Source organism: Melozone crissalis, unplaced genomic scaffold, assembly GCF_028551555.1.
Source record: "Melozone crissalis strain CALT ecotype California unplaced genomic scaffold, PUWL_Pcris_2 ptg000016l_1, whole genome shotgun sequence".
Taxonomy (NCBI): Eukaryota; Metazoa; Chordata; class Aves; order Passeriformes; family Passerellidae; genus Melozone; species Melozone crissalis.
The window spans coordinates 34,152,585-34,164,748 of NW_026535794.1; the positions used below are offsets into that span (position 1 = coordinate 34,152,585).

Below are 12,164 nucleotides of genomic sequence, written 5' to 3' on the forward strand. Positions count from 1 at the left end.
AAATCACATTTTTAAAAGCTGAAACATATTTTTGGCCTCTCACTATTTTACTGGAAAAAAAAAGAAACAAGTGATCAAAGAGCACATCTCTGGAGGAAAAACAGCTACTCTCACACACACAAAATAAAAAAAAATTACAAAATACATTTTTGGCAAGGTCATCCATAGTTGCTGCTAAGTGGATCTTCACACTTTACTCTGAGCCTTTTACCAATTTTCATGAAATCTAGGAGAATGCTTTGCTTTACTTACCTTTTCTACTTGCTGAGACCTAAATATATGTTAGCACCTTTCCTCTTTCTTTTTTTTTTCCTTCCCCCAGTACCAAATATTCCAGTAACTTTGCTTCCCTGCCTTTGCCCCATTCTGTAGTCACAGCCAATATCCTCTTCAGATCCCACAATTTTGTACATTTACTAAACACAGAAGTTGTTGGTATGAAAGTGGCTGTTTCTGGGGCTTCACAAGGCCCTTCAGATTTTAAGAAAAAGTTGTCAAAATGGGAGGAAAAATATTCTCAGTCACCTGAATGACCAAACAGAATATATCACCGGGACAACTGAATAATCCACAGAGGTGCAGGCAATTCCCAGTTCCAGTTATGAATATATTAAGATTTCATGAACTCAGCTTCCTGCTTGGAGCTCTCCTTGCAAATAAGCAATCTTCAGTCATGTTTTGAGTGACAGCTCAATTCAATTTGGTTGGCCACTTCCTTGCACTAGTCTTCCAAACAACAAATAATCTAAAATCTCTGATTAAAACCAAATCAAATCAAACCAAACAGAATCTTCTAAATCTTTTTACATACTCTACATTCCTTTTTTTCGGGTGAGAGGTAACATAGATGCAAAAGAATTAAGAGTTTTTCAATTCAAAGTTAAAGTAGGAAAAAAATTGCTAGTCTGACAGAACTAGGAGAAAGGGAAGCATGTCAAATCTCAGTTACACCAATAGCAAGCTTTGGAGGAGAGGAGATATAAAAAAAGGCAGAAAAAGCAGGAGTATCTACCAGGGAAGACCACTTAGAATGCCTAAATTTGTGATATTAACATTTATTTGACAAAATTATCTAATTATTATTAATAAAATTCAATATAAATATGCCAAAGTGCAATGTGCACTGCATAGAAATAAGAGATGGGTTTTGCACTGACCTTTTTATTTCCTCATAAAGAAAGACCTGATAACAGTAATTCTTCTCAAGAGAAAAGATAAAGGTCATCACAAGCAAGTTCATCGTGGATATGCACACAATGATTATAATGAAGAATAAAAGAAATTATAGAGATCCACTTCCAGAAACTCATTCATTGATTTCCCATTTTCATATTCACAGACACTTTGTATTTACAAATAAAGTCACTGTTACAGGATTTTTTTGTCAGAAATCAAGTATTTGTCTAATCCTACATGCTGAGTGAACTGGCCAGAATATATTAAACTCAGAAATCAAAAAATCGTTTGATGGGCCATCAAAGAAGGTGAAAATTTCGTAAGTGATTACAAAATACATCTCAGTAGAAATTCCTTAAGTCTTACTAGGTACTTTTTAAAATCTTACCTTTATTTTTTTTGATCAAGATATTAGGTAAAAACTTCCACACCTAAACAGAAGCATCTCTGAAGATGAAGTTTCATGCTAAATTTCAACAAAAGCACAATTTTGGCTCTACTTCCAAAATTGTTCCTAAAGCCTCAATTTTGGCCTCCCAAATTGAGGACATAGACATCCTACATAAATCCATACTTAAACATTTAAAGAAAGAATAAAATATTTTATAACTCTACTCTTAACAGGTCTCAACAATGTAGAGGAAAATCTTTTGGATTTTAATGTTTCTACATGCTCATCTAATTATTTGTCTGATGAACAAAAAATGCTTCCTTCTCTGTTCCCCATCACCCTAGCAAAAAAACCAGTTACAATTATGGGACAGAATGCAAATTAGTTTCTAAAAGGGACAGAACAAACAATAATTTTTAAGTTTATTCCATAGTTCTGTTGTAAGTTCACAGGAATCTGTGCTAGAGATTGCTTGCCTAAATACGTGTGGCATGTACATAAGAATATTCTTCTAAACATAATAAAGATTTATATTAATTCACTGTAACTAAAATGAATTTGTTTGTTCTCTCAACCTGTAATAGCTCTTAGCTATGTAAATAATTTAAGTGCTCAATATGACATTTTATATACCTTGTAATTAAAATGTTTTGCTAAAATAAATGTGGTGGCTGTTAAAATCTACATAGAAAGTATAAATAGTTCCCAATGTAAATACATTTAGCAATCAAATATTCAATTAACTAATCTATACTGTATAACTCTGTACTACACTGTTATTTGACAACCATGTACAGCAGTTATATTCCTCAAGCTCAAATTTATATGATAGAAAAAGTCTGTAAATGTCAAGTAAAGTTTCTCATAATCATTGATCAGCAGCAAGTCTTAAATTTAAAAGCCATTTCTGAAAACTACATATTCTTAATTATGACAAATAGGACTTGACATAAAATTTACATACATACAATTCATAAAGCATCTTGCTTAAACCACATAATATCCTATAATAATCTGCAAGGTTAATGTATTCAAATTTATAGCATGATTCCTGAACTTACTCAAAAAAGGGACAAAAGGCAAGGCATAGCTCATGTCAGGGAAATGAAACACAATACAGTTGTTGGCATGTTTCCACAAGCTAAGTCTGGCTCCCAGATGCTTCTCTTGTAACTCCTTTACAAATGTTATACCAGGACATTTTTGCATTCCCTGTGTTGATCACTAACTGCACACTGACAAAAAAAATTTCAGCAGTTTTCACCCTTTGGGTGTTTTCATTGAAAATAACAAACCCTCACTACTGCTCTTTTCCACTGTTTATAGGCCAGGCCATTAAATGAAATTATGTCAACTACACTAAATCCTTTCTCCAACTAAAATGATGAAATGAAGTGAAAATGTTATTGCTATGATACACGAGTATCAGGTTAAATGAGAAATATGCAGAAAATTACACTTGCAATGCAGACTGTTTACAAGTACCACATTTGGGATAACAGTCCCATATTAATCTCTACAAATGCTATCCCATTCTTCATTTCTCATACATTAGGTCCATACTGGGAGCCACCACTCCAGATGTCAGATCTTACTGGCCCTACACACCACAAGCCACAATGCACCTCAGAGAGAAGAGGCAGGACACTGGGATATGGCAATAATTCATATGCAGGAAATGACAACTGCTCCCCAGGCAGCTCCCCAGGTCAGTGTGGGATTGGCATGCAGCTGTATCTCAAAAGAATCCATGGTTCCTGGAGTTCCATACTACTAGAATTCACTACAAGATGGTGCTTTTGGACTGCCAGAAACACAGCACAGTCCCAGGTGCACTGTAAGAGCACTACTTGTATGTCTGACATAGGCAGTTTATCCAGGTTTATACAGGTTCTATGACCTGTATGGAAGTGATAACAAAATCATACCTGTCTTGAACTTTTGTTAACTGAATTATCTGAAACTGCTGTTCAACATCTACTGGTGGAAATGTGTCACTTCTTATCAGAGAATCATACAATCATTTGAATTAGGAATAACCTCTAACATATCTCATTCCAACACCCATGCCATGGGCAGGGACAGCTTCCACTGGATCAGGTTCCTCAAAGCTGCACACAACCCACCCTAACACAGTTCCAGCAATGTGGGGCATCTGCAACTTCTCTGGACAACCTGCTCCAGTGCCTCACCATCCTCACAGCAAAGTATTTCTTCCCAATATTCCTTAATTTTTAAGGAAGTAAAATTTGAGAGGTGTATGCAAACAAGATAAATTCAGTTAGTATATTTTAGGACAATGGAAGCATGACCCTCACACCAGGATCCATGGGCTTTCCGGTAGATAATGCTTTCTTTTGAAAATGCAATTCCTCCCTTTGATCCCCAGTTCTATGTTAAGATTCAAGGACAGAATAATTGTTACAGACTGCTAAGACAGAACACTTCCACAACCCAAAGATGGAAGTATTGGAACATCTTCTTTAAGGTTATTGTAAATTCCAGAGATCCTAAACTAGTTTTCATTAAAACACAGAGTTTTTAGGCAGAGGAAAAGTTAAGACTTCAAAAAAAAGATTGAAACAAAACATCTTCTGTGACAACCATCCCCTTTCTGGATAAGAAAACTGTCTTCCTATCTTGCCATTTAACACAAATCTCACTGACTTGCCAAAAAACTTTCCTCAGTCTCTTCCAACTTCTTAAGAAAAGATTCTGCTCTTTGTTGCTGAAGCTTACCTGTGTGCCTGCACCCTGCACCTCTAGGGCACAGCAGACTGCGACATCTTGCCCTCTCTGCCTGGTCCACCATGTGGTCCAGGAGCTGGACCCTGCTCCTTTTCCCCATTTTCCTTTCCTAGGAGCAACCATCCTGTTTCTTTCAAAAACTTGTAGCCAGCCCAGGGAGCAGCAGCCAAGACAAGGAAACAAGCAGCTTTTTCCTGTGTTACCTGCTTTCTATATGTGTAAACTAAACATGACATCTATTGCAAACACAGTACACTCCAACACACAAATAAATCAGATGCACATGCATACAGCCAAAAAAATTCACAAAACTCTGGTTAATTGGTAGTATTTTCTTTGGTTAATGCCTCCATTTTGAGGAGAGTGGGAAGAAAAGTGAGCAGCAAACTGAAAGGAAAAGACATTTACAAAAGGATTTATGCTGACGCATTTCTTAAGGCTGAAAAATTCAAATCAGATATTTGCATCTACAGTAACAGAATGATTAATTCAGCCTTTAGAGCCCACCTTGCTGGGTCTTATTTGAGAATTCAGTTGTACAAATTATGGTTTTTTAATAGCTTGTGGAAACCAGAAAAGTTGAGAAGCGATAGCCTGAGGCACCATATAACCTCTGGTTGCTCGTTTCTCAAAATACTCTATCTAATGGTTTTAATAGCCTGATATGCAGTCATTCATCACAAATTCAAAAAATTAAGGTTCTTTGATCTATCTAGATAGTATTTATCACATTTATACCCAAGCAGTAGAATGGACCCAATACTTATTTCTATTTTAATAAATATATATAATAAAGTTTATATTTTACTTCTAACAATAAACTGCAGCAACTCCCCAAATTTATGTTTAATAAACTATCTCACATAACAAGACATCTTCTCTGAATGCTTGCAAAAAGTGTATTCCACTGCTTCTTAATTACATAAAAACAGTGCCACCATAGAAAACTTTGCTTTCAAAAGAAAATACTTTGGGTCCACAACCCATTGAAGACATGCATGCATAACAAAGCTTTGTTCACATTTAACATGAAGCCAGCTGCCAGAAACAGAATCAACACTGAAAAAACTATGATACAAATAAAATTACTTTGTGTGACTTTTTTCTTGACACAATGACAAGTTTTTCTGAGACAGGATTCTGTCTCTTAATAACAAACAGTTTCTGTCACATACTGTTCACATCAGACTGGTTTTACAAATAATTGTATTGTGAGTCATTGTTTAATGCTGGTACACTGAAAATAGAATCAAAATTACTGACCAGTACCTGCAATAAAACAACTTTCCATAAGTGAATTCATTTCAATAATTTGTGAGCTAATTACTTTTTGAAGGAGTTCTTTAAACATAGAAAAGTATGATTAAAAGTACTTCAATTTTTCATATATCTTCTAATTTTAAGCAAGTAAGTTTTAAAATGCCACTAGACACCAGGTTTTTTTAGTGGTGTATTTTTTGTCAGCTTTGGTTTAGGTCTTTGTTCTGATTGGATTTTCGGGTACTTCTCTTTTAAAGTCTGAAATACATAAATAAAATTCAGCATTTGATAATGTGAGACTTTGATAAACAAAGCCTTTCCCATATGAACTCTTCAATGTATTTTAAGAGTTGACCACAACATCAGGAAAATAATTTCTATTTTCTCCACCTGTAAACTCTGAAATCTATGAAGCCTGAAATATCTGAAAACTATGAATTTTCTCATGCAGTTCCAAGGAAGGAGAGCAAATAGCTATCCTTAATAGCATACACTTTCCATTTATTGTAGATACTGTAATTGACTGCTTTGAATCTCACAACTGACCAAATGTTCTGCAGCAGAGGTATACCACTGAATAAAATATAAATAAAGAACATTATCAGACCCACCCTGAGTCCAGTCAGTCCACATACCTCTCAAATGCAAATCAGACTAAATATGAATACTCATTTATTGTTCCACTTTTACTGGCCTCCTGACTTCTGCAGAAGTGTGTGTGATGAGGGAGCAGGAGGTGAATTGCACCATGGACAGTAGGCTTTCTGACAGCTATGGGCCACCTGTTGTTCACAGACGGCCACTTTATACTCACTTTAAAAGAAATGCAGAAGAGCCTGTGAACCTTATTTTTCCTCACAAAGACCTGCCACTTCCCACTCAATGGACATCTCATTCTTTTCAGCTACACCAGATTGTCTTACCTCCTCTTCCATCACTGACGCCCAACATCAGTGGAAAGAAGGGCTCCCTCTTTAGATGTAGAATTACAGTAATTGAAGATAATGCCCAAGCTCTTGTAGCAGACCGAAAGCTGAGGTCCAGGTATCAAGTTCCTAACTGCCTTGTGGATGCAATGTCTTTAAATATTTTTCTGAATTCGTAATTAACGTCTCTGTGAGCATTTAGTACTAGCTGAAGGATAACTTCAAGGCAAATATAAATCCCATAAGAGTATTGCCTCAAAACCCAGAATGACAGAATTCTGACATGGCTCCATTTCATCAAGGCTGCTGGGATTCAACAATATCCAGTTAAAAGAGATTGTTTTTCAATCATTTCCATGTCTGACACTTAGCAGATTCCAAATTCCAGTGATCAAGACAACAAAACAACACATCTTGGACCTAAAAAATAAATTTCTTCCTTTATTACTCTCTACAATAATTCATAGTTCACATCTGCTTTTCACTGTTCTTGTATTTCTTTAATTGCTTTTGAATTACAGCTGAGTAAGAACACTGTAGCACCCCCTTGTCCTTATTCTGGTACTTCACCTATCAGCAAGAAAGTATGTGCAAAAATACTCCCTTTATACAATAATATGTTGGCTAAACAATTGAACAGTACCTCTTAAGAACTCTGAGATTATATTTTTGGAAAAAAATATTGTAGAATCCTCACTGTTTAAAAAAAAAAAAAATCCATTCCTGTGTTCTTGAATCTGAAAGGTGTTTTCATGGAAATTATTCAAAAAAACTTTCAGAAATTACTTTAAAAACTTATCTTTAGTACTGTCCTCAAAAATGCTGATCTTACACACAAGTCTTTTCAACTTCAATTATTCCTGACCCTACTTATATTTTATACTTTGAAATCATCTGCTAATTAAAAGCACTTAGAACTCTTTTTGTGGAAAAAAAAAAATGACAGCACATCAGCATTATATACAACTTCTGGATGAGAACTAAAGAATTCCCTAACTACTGAAGGCAAGCAATAAACACCGCGAGGAATTTGGACCATGTGCCAAGGTATGTAATCTAATGACATAGCAGCAATGATCACAGGCAACATCTCAGACTCCATAATCACCCATGTCTCTGCTGACTTAAACCTACTCTTCTGGTTTGCAAGGGCAAATTATCAGTTTCTTCTTTAAGCCTACTGGTTTTAGGAACTGATTATGCAGTTGTAATGCACACCTGGGACTGCTTGGCACCAAACGCTGTGTTTTGGCCCACATACCCTGACTGGGCTGTAAGAAGCAAAGGTGTCCTGAAAAAGAATTTTCATTAACACAGTGCTGTGAAATCTTCACTTCCAGGGTCAAGAAGTCAAGATATATGACATTATATCTTGAGAAAACAAATATATGCCATGAGTGTTCATGACTGACAGATGAAACTTAAACTCCACTACATAATCATTACTTCTTTCTTTCCAAGAAGAGAATATTGAAGAACATGGAGAAATTGGAGAACATGTTCTTTTTCCTTTCCCACCTTCATGCTGATGAAAAGTGTACAACATCATAAAAAAGTTGCTTCTTCAAAACTGTAGCAGTCCAGCAAGAAAGGATGAAGATGGTATTGTTATGCTGCCTAACTGCAGCAGTTTACTGTTAGAAAAAAATAAACCATGAAAGCTGATTAAAGAGACAATCATAAGAGGGAAACAGGATGTTCATTCTCTACCTATATTCAATGTCAGAAATGTTCTGAAACAACATCAATGTAGTTTTTTAACTATTTAAAATGCTTTGTTTGTAAACAAATTGAAGTGGTTTTTTGCACAGCACACTTCTCATTGCATAAAAGTTAAGACATTTCTTACCTTTCCCTGAGCTTTGTCTTAGTTACAGAGTTTCCCTACCTAAGCTTCCAACTATGCTGCAAAACAGAATTATTGCCCAGAAACCTGGGTTTGACCAAACAGTTTGGCAGAAGACTGATAACAGGAATCAAAAGACAAACACCAGGTTTCCATTCCCATCATCCTGTGCTCAATCAGACACTGAATCAATCCTCAAGTTTAATTTACCAAAAACTAAGAACTAATGCAAGTTGTATTGGCTGGAGATCATCACAGCACTGAATCTCACCATCCTCACCTGTTTCTCACCTGAAAGTTCTCTGTGTTATGGGCAGGCTAAGAAGAGATGACACAAAGCCCCAATACCAGTCTTATGTCACGTGACAGTGCTTCAGGATTTACAACCTTATCTGCCCTGTAAGGGCTCTGTAAGGGAGTTTTACCTCCATGCAGCAAATAAGCACCACCAAAATAAGAAGAAAACCTTATCTTTAGAATAATTTTAATGGAAATTATACTGCATACCATGGAAAGTACTGCTACAATGCAGTTTGTGAGGAGAAAGAGAACAAAAGAAAAAAGCCAACACAAAATTGGAAATCAAGATGTTAGCTTAGATTAACACCTCTTATTTCCTATTGGACCAGAGTGTGGTAGACAGCACACAAACTGAGCTGAGTTTGAAGACAGGATTAAGGGGGAAGGCAGTAGTTGGCATTGCAGTTTTGGGTATGTGCTTCACACAGATGTGAAACCACAGAAGACAATACTAAAGGCCCTTAAAACTATGTCACCGAAACCTCAAGTTAATAAAAAAATCCTGTCTTCAAGGGCTGTAACAGACGAGAACAACTTTAAAGCTGGCACATGTTCTGTTTTATGACAAGGACAACTCCATTGTTTAAAATCCCATTAAGCTAGAAACTCTATGCATCAACTCAGCTCCACCCAGAACACAGAGTTATTTAATACTACAGTTTCAGAAACTATGTTATAGCTTGTAACATTCAGCTGTGGACTGCAAAATTATATACAGTGACTAAGGTAGAAAATAAATAGCTAATTAAGAAAAATGGTCCTTTATTAACGAAATTTTACATTTTGCTTAGCCAAGTTTTCCTCCATGATTTTATTAAAAACCAACAAGACTAAACACTAGTTTGCTGAAGACAGCATAAAGATTTCTTTTCCTGAAGAATCTTCCAAGGGAAGTTTTACAACTTGGGAATTCTTTGAAAGTTCTGATGGTTTTTTTACTTTACCTGAATAACCACAGCAAAACACTGACTGAGAACTATGAAAATTATCCTTCATGGTAAATATGAATTTGTATGGGCTATTAAAGAAGAAAGTGACTTAACAGATCAAAAGATTAAATTTCATACATCTCTTTGTACCCCTCCCAACTATCAAGCTGCCAGCAGACAGTACATGGTGTATACCACTGAAATCTGTGCTTTAGGCTAATAGTCTCTTGGCATTCTGGATACTGGTTTGAACATATCCAGCTTCTGCCTGGAAAATTCATCCACACTGTCTCCTGTCACTAGCAGGAGAAAAAAAAATAGCTAAGCAATGAGATAGCTAGAGAATACAATGTCAGTCCTGATTACTGACACAGTTCTCAAAATTTCCCAATTTTCAAAACCATGCAAAAATATCAATATGCTTTTTTAATACAAAAAAATCTTTATTCATATATCAAACTAAATATTATCAACTGAACTCAATTTTAAACTGAGCTTAATTTTCTTCTGAAATGCTGGCATAAAAACACTGGAAAACCACAGAAATGCAAAATTTTACTTACTTGAGAAAATGCAAATTATAACCAAATAAAAGATAACACAGTACAATGAGCTGTGCACCTGAAATTCAATATTTATAAAGCTGGTGGATCTGTGAAAACAGAGGATTAGAATCCTCTAACATGAATATGCTTTGAGGATAAAAACAAAGTGGAGACTAATTTCTTCTCCCTCTTCACAAGGATCTAGCATGTTTGCCTTCTGCATTCCAGAGCTTAGCATAGCTTTGCAGCTGTACAAATAATTTTTTTCTGTTCTCTTAACAGGCATTCCAGATTTCTTATTTGTTCTGCATTATTATGCCAGGTAACAGCAGGGATAATGATGCTCCACCTTTGACCATGAAAGGAAGAAAGTGTAATTCACTTACCTGGGAAAATAGGAAGGACAGCCAAGAGTAATTAAATGCAACCAATCAGGTCTAATTAAAGGAGAAGAACCAAACTGGAATGTACTCTTTTATACTCTTTTACCATCAAGTTTAGATGAACAGCTACACAAAAAATAAATAAAGCCTACTCCTGTGAGGTTTATCAACCAGCATTTCGTCTAACACTCTTCAATATGATATGAATGAAGAAGAGGACTGCTCTAAGGCCTCAGAGTCATAAGTCTGTAATTCCATTTTAAGTATATGATAAAAGGACTAAGTAATCACCAAAAACCTATTGCAAACTTATGCTTTATTTTTACTTAATTATGTCAACACATCGGAGTCAAAACTAAAAGCTCCACTGTAAGAAGTAAAATGGTCTTTCCTGAGAAGATCACAATTCAAATAGATGAGATGGAAAAAGATTGAGATAAAGGAAGATAATCTCTACTTGATAATATGAAAAAGAAGCACACTTCAAGATCACAAGGAAATACATTAACTAAAAACTGAAACTAAATTTCTTGAACTACCCCTTCTTTGTGATGTTTTCACATTTCAGGTTTATTAGCCACATTAGGAGATAGCAGCTCCCAGAAAACTGTCATAAAAAAGGGATGCAAGTGAAAATACTCTAATTTCCTACAGAATCACACCAAGGCAGCAATTCACTGAAGACAGAGCTCAAAGCAAAGAACTCAAGGTCTATATTAACCAATGCCCTTCTCCCAGTATTTTATGTGTTACTGCTCCAGATCTACTTACTATCTGACATTCAAATGAACAGATAAGGTAACTGAAGCTCAAAAAAGAGTAATTTATCCTAGGATATATGTAGAGTTTTTTAACAAAAGCATAAGCAAGCATACAAATCCTCATTCTGTAAGAACCTCGACATCCAAAAAGCACTGTAATAAGGTTTGCATGTATCTTGTAGCTATAGAATTAAGCCCAGTAATGTAGTTTTTATATTCACTGCAGAGAGTTTTTCAGCGTGCATGACACACTGCATGTCACTTCAGCAGAAAATGCATTCTGTGTTGAAGTAATCTAGGTACAATTCAAAGATATGGAACAACCCAAAAAACAGCTCCTAAAGAGATATAAATTAATATCTTATAATTTTATGACACTCATTTTCATGAGACACTTGTTTATTTCACCCTTTATTCACTGAAATGACCTTAATTTGAAAATCAAGACAAAGTGTAAAATGTTCTTTTCTCCAGTGGTGAGGAAATTCTACCTAATAGATACAGAAGGTTAGTGAGCATCACATGAAACAACTAATTTTTCCTCTCAGATTATTGCTGATAATTGCACTGCTCCAAACAGCAAGGAGTACAGAACTCTATTTCATACAAAGTGATTAATAATTGTCATATCACTTGTTAACTAATGATAACTGAAAAATTGATTTTTTTCCACAACTTCTTAAAATTTAATAAAGAACAGCAACCTTTCTCCTAGTACTTGAATGTCTATATCAAGAACTTTTGCCAAGCTGTTTTTCTTTTGTTTAGCCATCTGACAGATACAGTTGGACATTTAAAGGCATAATCATTCGACCACATTGGAAAATCCACAGTAAAAAGTTTCTGTATCATCATAGACATGCTGGAAAACATGAAACAGAACAGTGTCAACACTCATG

The 12,164-nt window shown here is 35.4% G+C and overlaps 1 protein-coding gene across 1 annotated transcript in view; it reads right to left on the reverse strand.

The window, feature by feature from the left end:
* The window catches only part of SKAP2 (src kinase associated phosphoprotein 2), a 119,431-nt gene that overhangs the window by 25,078 nt on the left and 82,189 nt on the right, over positions 1-12,164 (reverse strand). The window lies entirely within an intron of this gene.